Raw genomic sequence first — 15,449 nt, forward strand, 5'->3', positions numbered from 1 at the left:
GCTCTGATTGGTGACCACACTCATCATCGATAAGGGGTAGTGAAGGAAAAACAGCAAAGAAGCAGCGAGCTAAGCCCTACAATGTTCATTAGATATCTGTGAACCCAGGTCATGACATGGTTGGTCAGCAGTGTGGCAAGACCTGGGGACTCTTGGTCAGGTCAGTGACATAGCCACACAGTACTAGAGTGGAGAGTGAAGCATTCAGCTGATAAAAAGAGAGGGCATATACACAAGAACACCCACACTTGCAGATAATATCCACCTGACCTGGCTTCAATGACTAGATGATCAGAGCTCAACCAGAAGGAGAGAGAAGAAGAAAAAAAACAGTAATCTGATACAGTTTGATGAACTTGACCTACACCTATGGATGCAGTAGCTCAAAAGAGGGAACCAATCCTTACAGCAAGAATCATTCCCACCCCCTCCACACACAGAGTAGACAGGGATGGGCAACTTGGATATTGTCTACTCAAAATGGGGAGGAGGGCTACAAAGGCAAGAAGAGACTGGCTTACAAGCTTTCAAGAGGAACTTAGAGCCATAGGGCCAGGAGGAAGGCACAATCTCCAATGAATAGTATCCAATCTGTCTAGGCAGGGCTGATGAAATGAAATGCAGATGGGTCTCTTGTGATACCATAGTGAATAACTGTTATCAGGCCTGATTGTGAAGGTTGGAAATGTAAAGGTAGACGATATATAGGAAGGAAGAGAGTGATAAACTTTCCGGTCTAGGAGCGGAGGTCCCTAGGACCATTAATGGAGAAGAGCAGAGTAAGGGGCCCTACCCAGAGAAGCAGTGATGCCTGAGATGGAAGCAGAGATGATGACGTGGAGCAATAGAGCAGCTGGGGACTTTAGATCCAGAGAGGGAGAGGGACTGTGTGCTAAAGACCTGGGGGAGGGGTGTGGGGGCAGGCTTGCAGGGTATACCCTTTGGTTGGTTGATGATGCGTGGAGGGGATTGTAACCATGGCAATGAAACGATATATGATAGAATGAATGTAAAACTAATGTTCTCCCATGTAAACTATCACACAACTCACAATAAAACATTAAAAAAAAAAAAAGATCAAGGTAATGTGACTAGTCTTGAAAGCTTTCTCTTCCTCTTCCCAACACAGACTCACAATCAGCAAATATCAGTTAGAAATAAACCGAGTTCTTTTAAACTTTGCTGGTAACCACATAATATACTTCTACTTCTATAGGGTAAGGACTTAAGCTGAGTTCTTTTGGGACCTCAGAATAATTTTAATAGGTGCAAAACTACAGTTTTTAGTTACTTGCAAAAAAAAGGTTATAAAACATACTCACAATACCTGTATAGAGAATCTCTGAGTGACACAATTAAGAGCTCAACAATTAACAAAAAAAATTGGAGATTCACATATACTTAGAGATACCTTAGAAGAAAGATTTAATAACCTACTTCCTAAAAATCACCCATTTCCCTGTAAAAATAAAAACCAGATATATTCCAACTCATGGCGACCCCATGTGTTAATATGTTTTCTTGACTGTAACCTTGATGGAAGCAGACTGCCAGGCCTTTCTTCCATGGAACCACCAAGCTTTAGGTTAGCTGTTAAGTACCGCCAAGTCAGTTTTGACTCATAACAATCCTTTCCAAGGAAAGGCTGGAAGGTTTGAACCACCAACCTGTGGTTACCAGTCCAGTGCTGCAGGCAGCGCTGCACAAGGAGTGGAACACAAACTGCATCACCCAGAACTTCTAAAAGATCACAGCCACAGCCACTGATAATTCTATGGAGCAAAATTTTACTATGATAAGGGGTTATTGTGAGTCAGAATCAACTAGAAGGCAACTGGTTTGGTTTTTTTTTTGGGGGGGGGGCGGTGTTTTGTTTTGTTTTGAAGTTTTTGTTGTGAATTGAGTGAAAGTTTACAGGACAGATCATCAGTTTTACATTCAACAAATCATATACTGTTTCATTACAATGATTATAATCCCTTCCATGTACCATCAGTTAACAGTTCATTTTAGCTCTTTTTGGTTTTTTTAAAACACTCAGGCATATATAATAATTTACACCACCAAAGGGCACATTCGGCAAGTCTGCCTCCTGGCCACCAGCTCTCAGTCCCTCTCTTTCCATGAGTCTAGAGTCCTCAGATGCTCCCTCTCTCCAAGTCGCCATCTCTGCCCCCATCTCTGGCGTTGTTGCTGCATCTCTGAATAAGGTCCTGCATTCTGCTGGTTCTCTTCTCCCTTGAAGGTCCTAGGGTCCTTTGTTTCTGGAATGTAAGATCAACTATTCCCCCATTTTTGTTACAAAACTTCTACCTTTACAACTGTGACAGTCACAATTAGTCATGATAACAATTACTCACTATTGAATCATAAGAATCTTATCTCCATCTCTTTTTACCAGACCCACCTAGACAAGATGTAAACAATTCAGTGGGTACTCTATCTTCCCCACACACTCATAAACTAAACTCCCTCTTGAAACCTTGTAAGCCAGTCACTTCATGCCTTTATCATCCCCTTATTTTAAGTACCCAATGCCTAAGTTGCCCATCCCTATCTACCCTGTACACAGAGGGATAACTTTGATACTTGATGTGAAGACTCCTTCCCTCTCTGTTGGTATTTTCAACTACTACCTCCATGAGTATAGGTCAAATTCATCTAATTGCAGCAATTTACCCATGTTTCCTTTATCAAAAACTGTTTGTTTGTTTTTTATCTTCCTCTAGTCAGGAGTCCTGGTATGGCGCTGTGGGTTAATGTGCCAGACTGCAAAGCCATTTAAACTGCAAGGTAGGCAGTTCAAGCTCACCAGCTGCTCCTTGGAAACCCTATATAGGGTTGCTATGGGTCGGAATCGACTCGATGGCGCTTGACAACAACAACAACAGTCGAGTTCTGATTATCAAGCCATGGAGGCTAGGTCAGATGGGTACTATCTGCAAGTCTGGGTATTCTTGTGCATCTCCCCTCACTTCATATCTGCTGGATACTTCACTCTCAGCTCTAACCCTCTGTGGCTATGTCCTTGTCCATGGGTGGGGGGTGTTTTTTAAAACACCTATAGAGAAATGAAAGAATCAAGACATTGGCCTAAAATAGGGAAGCGATGTTGCAGGAGCATTTAACATCCAGATTAATTTGTCCCCCCATAAGAAAATACTCAGGAACATTATGGTTCCATACCGTAAACACTAAACTGCAAACCACAAGGTCAACAGGATAAAGATGAGGATTTCTGCTCCCAGCAAAGATTTAAAGCCTTAAAGTCTCAGACACTATACAGGGTCACTATGAGTCAAAATCGACTTGAAGGCACCTAACACCAACAAGAAAATACACAGAAAGGCTTGAAAGTTGTTTCTCAGGAAAAATTTTTGACAGTTTAGAAGAGTCACAGTGTGACAGCAAGTAAGGAATTAAAGGAAATGAAAGTTTTTTGATGCTTTTGCAAATGAGTCCCTTAAAACTACTAAAATTGTTGTGACTTTACTGTCTAGGGCTTTTTCACCTTTTCTAGGAAGCACCCCAGGAATCTTAAAACTGCAACGCTGAAACTGTCCCAGTATAGGCACAAACACCTGGATGAACAACTCAGAAGAGATCTTGCAGAAAAGCAAAACACCTGAATTTAGGAAGCATCCCAGAATCTTTCCTTTCATGCGTCCCAAATAAAATAAATGAAATCACTGCAGATTGTTGTAATCAAGGGCTTTCAATGCCAACATTAAAAGGGGAAAAAAGTGTAGGAAAATAGACATATCTTCTAAGGAAAGCTGGAGTGCTTGCATCATGTAACTCACTCAGCTGCTGAGTGAAAGGGTGGAGGTTCCAGGCTCACCAGAGGTACCTCACAATAAAGGCCTAGGGATCTACTTCTGAAAAACTAGTCGTTAAAAATTTATGGAGCACAATTCTGCTCTAACTCACAGATGCCATGAGTCAATCCGATGACAACTGGTTTTAGAAACCTTCCCTACCTTATCTGCTTTCAGAGGCAAACTCAAAGTCTTTAAGAAAAGAATAAATGAGAAGAGTCCCAAAAGGTGCTACACTGCTAAGTTGGCAGTCGTGGTAAGAACAAAAGTTAGCCCCTAAAAGACTGTTAAGTGGACTGGTTTCTACAGAGTGAGAAGGAAGGATGCAGCATAAGAATACTGAGACCATTGTGCATGATGAAGGTCTCTAAAATTAGACCCACAAACTGTATTTATACACAATCTTCCAGCCAAGCGTCCAACTCTTTTTCCTACTTGTAAGCTGGCAGCATATCCAAAGAGGGTCATCCAGCAGCCCCTTATCCAACCTTTCAGATGCACAGAAAAAATCTTACACACACACACACATTTATAAACTTCTTCACTGACTGACTGAGGATGTGTAATTGATACTTTTTTTTTTCCTCTTTCTCAAAATCTGCTTTTTCCTGAAAGCTTTCTTTTTGAGTTTATGATCTGACACAGAAGTAAGCATGCCAGTCATTCAGAAATGAGTGTTATTGTTGTTGTTCTGTGCCTATCAAGTCAGTTCCAACTCACAGTGATCCTGTATAGGGTTTCTGAGAAGTAGCTAATGGTTTTGAACTGCCCACCCTGTGGTTACCAGTTCAGCACTTAGCGTACAGCATCACACCAGAGAGCTCAGAAACTGCTGCTACTGCTGGCTCTGAAACTGCTGGTTCTGACTCATTGCAACCCTGTACAGATTTCCAAGGCTGTAAACCTTTACACAAGCAGAAAGTCTCATCTTTTCCCTGGCAGAGCAGCTAGTGGATTTAAACTGCTGACCCTGCAGTTAGGAACCCAACACATAACCCACTCAGCTACCAGAAACTGATGTTGTTGTTGTTGTTAAGTGCCGTTGAGTCAATTCTGACCCACAGTGACCCTGTTTAGGGTTTCCAAGGAACAGCTAGTGAGCTTGAAGTTCAAATGACTTTGCAGTCTGACGCATAAGCCCACAGCGCCACACCAGAACTCCACCAGAAACTGATAGCTTCACTGAAATCTTAATATCAGTTCTTAAATTTTTTACCTATATGAAGCAAGATGGAATAATATTTAACTATCTCTGGAGCCTAAGAAAGACTTCCTAGAATCCTGTAAATAGTCTTCAAAAAGTACAACAGAAGTTTGGTTGAAGCTTTTATCAATCTGCTTATATTATGTTGGAAATTATTCATAAAACTAGAACTACCACTACTACTAATATATATATATGATAATGTCAATTTATACAATATCAGAACCAGATCCAGTCCAGTGCATACCAGATTTATCAAGTCTTCCACACCACATAAATCATTCTCATAGGCTTGACTGCTTTCAATGTCCTGGCAAAGACTTAAGCAAAAGGCTTAGCTTTGCCACCAGCATTCCTCCAAAGTGTTGAAAGCACTATCTCATCCCTTTTGCCTTCCTAAGCTGGAAAACAGTGGCAGGGACGGCCCCAAAGAGAAATCTCATCCAGGCCACTCTACCCAGAAGGTCAGTGAAGGTAACAAAAGCACCAATCAAGAAATGAGAGATGGAAAAAAAAAGAGGGATAATCCACCAAAATCAGGGGCCCTGCTCCTTTCACCCCCAGGTAAATAAACATGGAGTCCTAGTATGGTCCTGTGGGTTAATGCCCCAGACTGCAAAACTGTTTGAACTGCAAGGTCGGTGGTTCAAACTCACCAACTGCTCCTTGGAAACCCTATACAGAGTCGCTATGGGTCAGAATCCACTTGACAGTACTTAACAACAAGAAGAACAAACATGGATAGAATGCTAAAAAAATGCCCTCCAGAAATGGATTAGCAAAAAAAGGATCATATTAGAGTATTTACCTCTATTCACTTTAACTGAAGGTACATAGAGGGAATTGCGATCATTGTAATGAAAGAAAGTATGTGATTTACTGAATATAAAACTGATGATCTACTCTGTAAAAAAGTTTTTTTCTTAAAAAAAGGATCAGCTCTCCTCCAGAACCGACACTCCACCATTGCTAGTTTTTTAGCTCAACTGTCTCCTCAGAGATAGGGGAGAGGAGAATTAACCCACAGAACCAGGACTATAAATATTAACATCTTCAGTCTACTGAAAAATTCAAAGTGGAACCAGCCTGCTAAACTCTCTGGGGCCAAAGACGTGAACAGACCTCGAGAGAGCAGCCTGAAGCAGCTGGAAAAATTTTAGCCACATAAGATCGGAAATAACTTTTCTCTACAACTACTAGCACACTTCATCCTTCTCTCTGCCTTCAGAGTGCTTTCATTCAATAACATGAAAGTCCCATGATTTTCGTTCAAAAACGAAGTGAAAAAAACACCTCAAAGTCTTCCAAATCCACCCCACACCTCCAAATATGATCAATACCTATTCTCTAATTAGAAATTCATGCCAATGAGAGAATTCAAGAATAAAAATCCCTCAATTAAAAAGTTTAAAGAGAAAACTCCTCTTTAAGGAGCTCTGGTAGCGTAGTGGTTACGATTTGAGCTGCTAATCTCAAGGTCAGCAGTTCAAAACTACCAGCTATTCCACAGGAGAAAGATGAGAATTTCTGCTCCCATAAAGATTTGCAGCCTCAGAAACCCTAGGCAGGGTCACTATGAGTCGGAACAAACTCCATGGCAAATAACCACATCTCCTCTTTACCTATTTATCCAGTTAATAAATTTCTTAATACACTGATTGGTGGTCAAGTGTTGAGCTAAGGGCTGAGGATATAGTAATTAACAAAACAAAAATATCTGCCCTCATCACATTTATCTTCTAAAACGGTTGTTGTTAAGTGCAGTTCAGACTCATAGTGACCCTGTATAGGGTGGGTTTCCAAGCAGCTGCTGGTAGGTTTGAACTACCAACCTTATGGTTAGCAGTCCAGTGCTTACCCTACAGCACCAAAACAGGACTTCTCTAATGGGATGGGGACACTAAAATATATGGTAGGTTAGGCACTTAACAACAACAAGGTTGATAACGGTTAAGAAAAAATTAGGCAGAGAAGTGGGATAGGGATTGGATTACAAAAGTGTACACGGGAGGGGTCAGGAGCTTTGTAGTTCAGATAGCCAGGGAAATGTCACTGTTATTGTGACATCGGGAGTAAAGACCTAAAGGAATGAGGGGACAGGGCATGTCGTTTAAAAGAGAAAGGTGATCCAAGATAAGGGAACAAGTGCATAGGCCCTAAACCAGAAGTGGCCTGATGTGTTAAAGGAACAACCAGGAGGCTAGTTTGTGCTGCAGAGAAAGAGTTACTATACATCTAGGGCCATAAAGACAGTTGCAGAGACGTTGCTTTTTATTCTAAAAGAAAGGAAGCCATCTGTCTTCTGACTCATTTCCATTAAAAATTACCGTACTATTTTGATACAGGCAAGTTTTAAATTTCTTTAAGTTCCTAAACTCTAAAGTATAGATCATATAGTGGGCACAAAGGGGATGGAACTCCAACTCCGAAATTAGCATTTGCTGACAGCTCATCAGATTATTTCATTCAAAAAAATTTGTGTCCTCTTGAGAAGTGGCAAGAAGCAAAATAAAACTACAAAGTGAACTGAATTGTGGTGCTGTGGGTTAATGCGCTGGACTGCAAAGCCGGTTTGAACCGCAAGGTCGGCAGTTCAAACTTACCAGTCGCTCCTAGGAAACCCTATGCCACTTAGCTAAGTGGTCTATGCCACTTAGCAACAACAACAACCACTTTCTTCCAGTGTTTATCCTACAAAGCCCTGAGGTTTTCTGCTCCTAAAAAGATTTAGTCTCCAAAACTCTATACAGGGTTGCTATGAGTTGGAACAGACTCAAGGTACTTAACACCATCACTTCCTTTCATTTACTTAAGCCTTTTTAGTCTTGATGTCATAAACAATCACAGAGCTCCACAAAGGGTTAAAAACAAATCTTGGAGGATATTTTAAAAATGTATTAGGAAGAAAAAAGAAGTTTAAGTACCAGTTTGACGATTTGAAAATACGATAAAAAATCCTAGGAATCTGACATTCTTAAAGTGGAACCTGTCACCTCTATCCTCCACCAACAGGAATTCAATTTCTCAATTTTAGTTAAGCATTTGAAACATTATATACATGCGAATGAAATCTGAATTTCAATTTTCCCATACTTTTCTTTGGTTTTAACACATATGCGGCATTCGATCACTGCTCGTTATTTTCCAAGAACAATTTGAGAATCAAGAAATACTCTGACAAGTAACTAAGATAATGGTCATAAATGCTACAGGAATGGCGCTCTTTTAGAAACGGAAATCAAAAAGTTTTCAGGGGTTCAGGAGTTGAGTTATGAGCTGCATGTAGGCCCAACTTCTCAGCTCCAGAAACATCGTTTATGTTCAATCTGTGTCCCTGCAATAAACTCGGCCACCAGCATGTTTTCTGAAACACTGCAACACCTCTCCCTCCCATTTTATCAATGCTCCGAAGAAAAAAGAGACTCAAGAAACACATGGAGCTAGTCACCTCCAAGCACTACAAGGGCGCAACAGTTTTAGGTTCCACCGCACAGGCCACAGGTGGCTCCAGGCCCCAGTCCTCCGCCCGATCCCCCTGTCCCGCTTCTCGCCTGCGAATCCCGCATACACTCGGACGTCTCGGGCCTAGGGTAAGTCCTGCCCGGACGCTTCTGGTCCTGACCCACCTCCCCGACAGCATCAGCGCGGAGACCCAGGCCAAGGGGCTCAGCCTGCCCATCCACCCGCAGCACCGCCACGCCCCCTCCCCACGGGCCGCCCGCGACGCCCGCCCTCTCCGCCGCGAGGTGTCCTCACCTCACGCGGGCAGTAGCGGGGAGAGTGCCGTCTCTGCCCGCCGCCCGGGCCCCTGGCCGCTCGGCTGCGGCTTGGCCCGACGGCCCGCGGCGGCGCGCTTCTGGGGGGCGGGCTCTTCTCAGCAGGGGTTTCCCCGGGTCCCAGGGCGGGGGCCCGCTGGGGGAACCGGGGCGGGGAAGGGGAGAGGGGCTTAGGGGAGAGGGGGGAGAGGGGGAAGAAAAGGGGGGAACCAAACCCGGAAAGGGAGAAAAGGGGGGAGGGGGAAAATCAGAAGGGGAAGAAAGGCCCAGAGTCCGCCCCCCGCTGCGGTCTGCGCGCTACGTCACTACGTCCGGCGTAATCGTCACGGCGTCCTGCGCTACGCGTGTCCCCGCTTCCTGTGTGCCCATCTCCCTTGCAAACACCTCCCCCAGATACTCTCCCACCCGCAACAAACACACCCACCCCACACAGCCGCGCTTGCACGCTCCTTCCCTCCACGTCCCACTCACTCTGCGTTACCATGGAAACTATACGTCTAGCCACAAATCCACATCCACTGGGATCATCCCAAACCAAACTAAACCGAACTGGCTGGCTCTTAGTGATCCTATAGGACAAAGTAGAACTGTCCCATAGGGTTTCCAAGGCTGTAAATCTTTGTGGAAGCAGGCTACCAAATCTTTCAGAACAGCTAAAGAGTTACAACTGGTGGGTTTCAACACAGACCTGTGGTTGTTTGGGATCATCAGTCCACCTTAAACCCATCAAAACTATCATATGCATGAACTATAAATTTAAACATACTAATAATGATAACTGCAATTTCAATTTAAAGAGCACTTTCAAAGCAGCCTTGCAGTTGGCACAGTATCTCTGGCACCCAAAATAGAGCATACGTTCAATAAACATTTGTTGAATAAATGGAAAAGATAGTGCTGTAGGTAAATGTCTATTTTACAAATGAAAAAAACTGACTTAGGAGGAATTCTGTCCATTCTACTAAAATTAACATTATTACCACCCTCCAAGATAAAATTCTTTTCTTGAATGTTGTTGTTGTTGTTAAGTGCCGTCGAGTCGGTTCCGACCCATAGCGACCCTGTACAGGGTTTCCGAGGGTGTAAATCCTTACGGGAGTAGAAAGCCTCATCTTTCTCCCACGGAGCGGCTGGTAGTTTCGAACCGCTGACCTTAAGGTTCGCAGGCCGATTCATAACCACTACGCTACCAGAGCTGTAGGTAAATGTCTATTTTACAAATGAAAAAAAACTGACTTAGGAGGAATTCTGTCCATTCTACTAAAATTAACATTCTTATTACCACCCTCCAAGATAAAATTCTTTTCTTGAATAGTCTTAAATTTCCAAACTCCCGTTCTGTTCATTCTTGGCAGAATCAAATTAGTTTTTGATTAGGAGTATTAGAATCAGTTAATCAAAGAAGCAGTGTAGTCTTGCATTGATAGAGTTCAACCATTGAATAATTAATATGACAGGAATTGCCATAGGCAAAAGATCAAATAGCTATAGTATAATGGTGGTGGTGGTGGTGGTGTACCCTGGAGTAGGCTGGCCTCATAACCACTATGCTACCAGAGCTCCTTCCAGCATTAATAGAAAATTTCAGAACACAACAAATGCTGGTGAGGGTATAGAGAGACAGGGATCCTCATGCATTGCTGGTGAAACTGTAAAATGGTGCAACCACTGTGGAAAATGGTATGGCACTTCATCAAAATGTTGGAAATAGACATACTATATGACCTAGCATTCTGGTTGTACTTCTAACACAGATTTATTTGTCCTTCTGGAAGTCTGGTAGACTTTGTCAACACCATAATTCAAATGCATCAATTCTTTTCTAATAGTTCTTATTCATTGTTCAGCTTTCACATCCATATGAGGCTATTGAAAATACCTTGACTAGGGTCAAGCCCACCTTAGTTCCTAAAGTGACATCTTTGCTCTTTAATGCTTTAAAGAGATCTTTTGCAGCAATTTTTTTCCCAATGCAGAAAGTCCTTTGCTTTCTTGACTGCTTCCATGGCCATTTATTTGAATCCAAGTAAAAGTAAATCATTCACAAATTCACTATTTTCTCTGTTTGTCATGATGTTGCATATTGGTCTGGTTGTGAGAATTTTTGTTTTCTTTATGTTCAGGTATAATCTTGTGATAGTTAAGGTTTTTTGTCAACTTGATTGGGCCAGGATTCCCAGTGGTTTGGCAACTGAGATGTGGTTATCCCCACAGTGAACTCTAATACAGGCATAGTTAACTTTATGATGATTGGCTATGGGTAGTCAATCAATAGAAAGGATGTTTCCTTGGGGGTGTAGCCTACTTACAATATAATGGGCACACAGGAAAAGCTTGCTCTCTTTTCCACTGGGGACATTACATTTGTAAGTCATTTCCTTGAAATAAACTTCTCTTTATATGTTGTTATTAAGTACCATCCACTTAATTCCAACTCATAGCAACCCTATAAAGAGTTTCTGAGGAGCAACTGGTTGGTAAGTTTGAACTGCCAACCTTGTGGTCCAAACCTTGTGGATCCAGTGCTTATCCTGCAGCGTCACACCAGGTCTCGTCTTTATATGTATGTTGTTGTTAGGTGCCATCAAGTCAGTACCGACTCATAGTGACCCTACGTACAACAGAATGAAACACTGCCCAGTCCTGAGCCAACCTCACAATTGTTGCCACACTTGAGCCCATTGATGCTGCCACTTTGCCAATCCATCTCTCTGGGGGTCTTCCTCTTTTTCTCTGACCCTCCATATGTATACATATATAAATTTCACTGGTTTTGCTTCTCTAGAAGACCTAAAACAAATCCATACTGAATACTATAGTCTTTGATCCTCATCAGTAAAAGCTTCAAGTCTTCTTTTCTTTCAACAAGCAAGGTTGTAGCCTCTGCATATCACAGATTGTTAATAAGTCTTCCTCCAATCTTGATGCCATACTTTTTCTTTTTATAATCCAATTGCTCAATATTTCTCGAGCTAAAAGAACCAAAGAAAAAAACCCAAGTCCAAGGTAGAAGAAAATACTGGGCTTCAGTGTTTTAAAAAAAGGTTTAGGTGTTTGACTGCTTTATGAACATTGGTTTCTCCTGCCTGTTACTATAAAATAGATCTACGTGCATGATAGGAATATTGGGAATTATGTTATGACTACAGAGTTTGTAAGCTCACCTTCAGCCTCTAGTTGATTGCATTTGCTAAAAGAGGAATTAGAATTTGCCCAGAAAAAAACAGCCTTCTTGGTTTAAGCCTTTGTAGAGGAAGGGACTTTGGAGTCCTGGTGCGGTGCTGCAGGTTAATGTGCTGGACTGCAAGGTTGGTTTGAACTGCAAAGTCAGTGGTTCAAGCTCACCAGCCGCTCCTCAGAAACCTTTTACAGGGTCTCTATGAGTCAGAACTGGCTTGATGGTACTTAACAACAACAGAATAAGGGGCTTTAGGTAGAATCCTGAGCCTCACCCTGAGCCTTCAGAGTTGGTACATTTGCATTTGAAAAACATGGAGACTAACCCCAAACTGCTGGGAGAACAGGAGAAAGAGCAGACAGTTTAGCAGTTTGAGTTTGGAGGCATCAAGGCAAGCACAGTCGGTCCATCAGAGAAAACCTTATTCTGAAAGTTGATGGGAACTAGTAAGCTATATGCTCTCTGCTGCCACCTGAATCTGCTTGTAAGTGGAATTGGAGGAAATGCAGCAATGAAGACATGGGTTGAATTTGGACATGTTCTATTGATACCTGTTGACCTTGAGATAAGAGGAGAGGGAAGGCTGGCTGGTTTGAAGTTTAGAGAGTAGTGTGAACTCCTGAGCCCAAGGGCACTGACCTAGCCCATGGGGACTATTGCTAAGAGTGAAGGAGCAGCTGATTTGAAGTACAGGGAGGTGTGTGTGAACTCCCAAACTTGCAGCTGGTACACAGTTGACCTAACTTGCATGGCTAGGATTAAGCTGACCAGAACCTGATCAGATAAAGATGTTTGATACTCTGACCAAGTGTCAATTGCTACAATTTGCTGGACTAGACTTTTTTTTTATGAATGCAGTTGCTCAAAATTCCAATCAGAATGGAAGATTCTTCATATCAAGGAACATTCTTGTCTCCTCAGCATACTGGGTTGATGGTGGTGGTGGTAGTGATGTGCTGTGAAGTTGGTTCTGACCCTGTATAGTGTTTCCAAGGCTGTAAATCTTTATGGGAGCAGAAAACCTCATCTTTTTCCCAAGGAATAGCTGATAGTTTCGAATTGTTGACCTTGAGATTAGCAGCAACAGGCAATTTAGACATTGACTATCAAAAAAGTATGAAGTAGCTGACTTACAAGCTTTCTTAGGTGTGCTTAGTTTTAGAATGAGGAGATAAGGTAGAATTCCCACTGAATTGTTCTCCTCTTTTCCAGATGGGTCTGGTGAAAGGGGTTAGGGAATGATGCTGATAGGATTTTATGATTTCAATTGTGAGTAATTGTTAGGATTAATTGTTATTGTCAAACTGTAATTGTAGAAGATGTATAACTAAAAGGGGGAGTAGTTGTTTCATTTCAGGAACATAAGATCCCAGGGCCGTCAATAAGGAAAAACATGAGTGGAGTTTGGGATCACTGCCTGGAAAAAGGGGTGATAGCAGAGACAGTGGCAGTAACATGGAAAGACAGAGCAGTTATGGCCTCTAGGCCCATGAACTGAGTAAGGCTACGTGCCTATGGACAGGAGGCTGGCTTGTAGAATGTGCCCTTTAGACTTCTGAATCAATATATATATATTTTGTTATGTTTTTCATGTGTATATCAACTACTTTTTTTGTTTTGTGAAATCTGAGATGAAAATGGGTCCAGTGCATTTTCAGTTGCACGTGTTTTAGTTATATCATGTGAGGCACAAGTATGACTTTTCTTTATTTAGAGATTATGCATATAGTTTATAAGTTTAGAGTTGATACGGGTGGATTGTAAGAGTTAGGGTTCTGTGTCAGCTTGACTATGCCAGGATTTCCAGAGGGTTAGCAGTTGGGATGTGCTTATTCCAATGGTGATGAAACCTAAAATAGACAGTTAACTCTATGATGAGTGGCTATGAGCAGCCAATCAATTAAAGGGATGCTTCCTTAGGGGTGTAGCCTGCTCCCAATATAATGAACATGTGTGACTCTCTCTCTCTCTTTCTCTCTCTCTCTCTTCTATAGGGGGCCTGGGACTCTACAACTGTAAGATAATAAACTTCTCTTCGGAAACCCTATACAGGGTTGCTATGAGTAGGAATCAACTCTACGGCTCTTAAGAACAACATATATGTTTCACTGGTCTTACTTCTCTTGAAAACAGTTGGGTTCTCTAGAAAAGCAAAACCAGTGAAACTAATAAAGTTTCACAGTGAAACTTATAAACTTATAAAGAGAGGTTTGTAACAAGAAAAGAACTCACACAATTGTAGAGGTGAGCAAGCCCCAGATGTCAGCTTGGAGGCTTCTAACTCAAGTAAAACTGCAGGGCTGATAAACCCAGATGGACAGGTCAGACAGCATGCATGCAGGCAGGTCTAGTAGGTCTAACAGGTTCTGTAGGTCTGGAAGGTAAGAAGACAGGCTGATGATGACTCCCTGGATCTGTAGATAATAGAGCAGGTCACTCACTCATGTTCAAAGAATGAGAGGTCAAAGGATAAGCCAGATGCAAGATCCGGACCCAGCAGAGAGCAAGCAAGTCATTCCTGAATGTCCAATATATATTGCAAGCAGGCAGTAGCCACAAGAAAACGTCCTTTGAATTGACTGGCTACTCATAGCAAACCTCATCATAGCGAATACCAGAAAGATGCTTGCTTACCTGTGCTTTATTGACTATACAAAGGCTTTTGACTGTGTGGATCATGACAAGCTATGGATAACATTGCATAGAATGGGTATTCTGAAACACTTAATTTTGTTCATGAAGAACGTGTACATAGACCAAGATGCAGTCGTTTGAACAGAACAAGCGGACACTGAATGGCTTAAAATCAGGAAAGGTGTGATCCAGGGTTGTATTCTTTCACCATACTTATTCAGTCTATATGCTGAGCAAGTAACCTAAGAAGCTGAATTATGTGATAAAGAACATGGTATCAGGATTGGAAGAAGATATATAGATGATAAAGCAAAGAAGATTTGAAATAAACACTAATAAAGATCAAAGACGACAGCTTTCAATATGGGTTGCACCTCAATGTAAAGAAAAAAAAATTCCTCAAAATACTGGAGCAATAAAAAACATCATGATAAATGGAGGGGGAAAAAATTAAGTTGTCAAAGACTTCTTTTAACTTGGATCCACAATCAACACTCATGGGAGCAACAGTCAAGAAATCAAAGGATGTATTTATTGCATTAGGCAAATCTGATGCAAGACCTCTTTAAAGTAAGTATTCAAGAGCAAAGATGTCAGTTTGAGGATTAAGGTGTGCCTAACCCAAGCCAAGGTCTTTTCAATAGCCTCGTATGCATTTGAAAGCTGGACAATGAATAAGGAAGACCAGAGAAGACTTGATGCATTTGAGTTATGGTATTGAAGAGGAATATTGAGAGTACCATGGACTGCCAGAAGAACAAACAAATCTGTGTTGGAAGAAATACAGCCAGCCCACTCCTTAGAATCCAGGGTGGCCAGACTTTGTCTCTCATACTTTG

This window comes from Chrysochloris asiatica, unplaced genomic scaffold (assembly GCF_000296735.1).
Source record: "Chrysochloris asiatica unplaced genomic scaffold, ChrAsi1.0 scaffold00033, whole genome shotgun sequence".
In the NCBI taxonomy this organism is placed as follows: Eukaryota; Metazoa; Chordata; class Mammalia; order Afrosoricida; family Chrysochloridae; genus Chrysochloris; species Chrysochloris asiatica.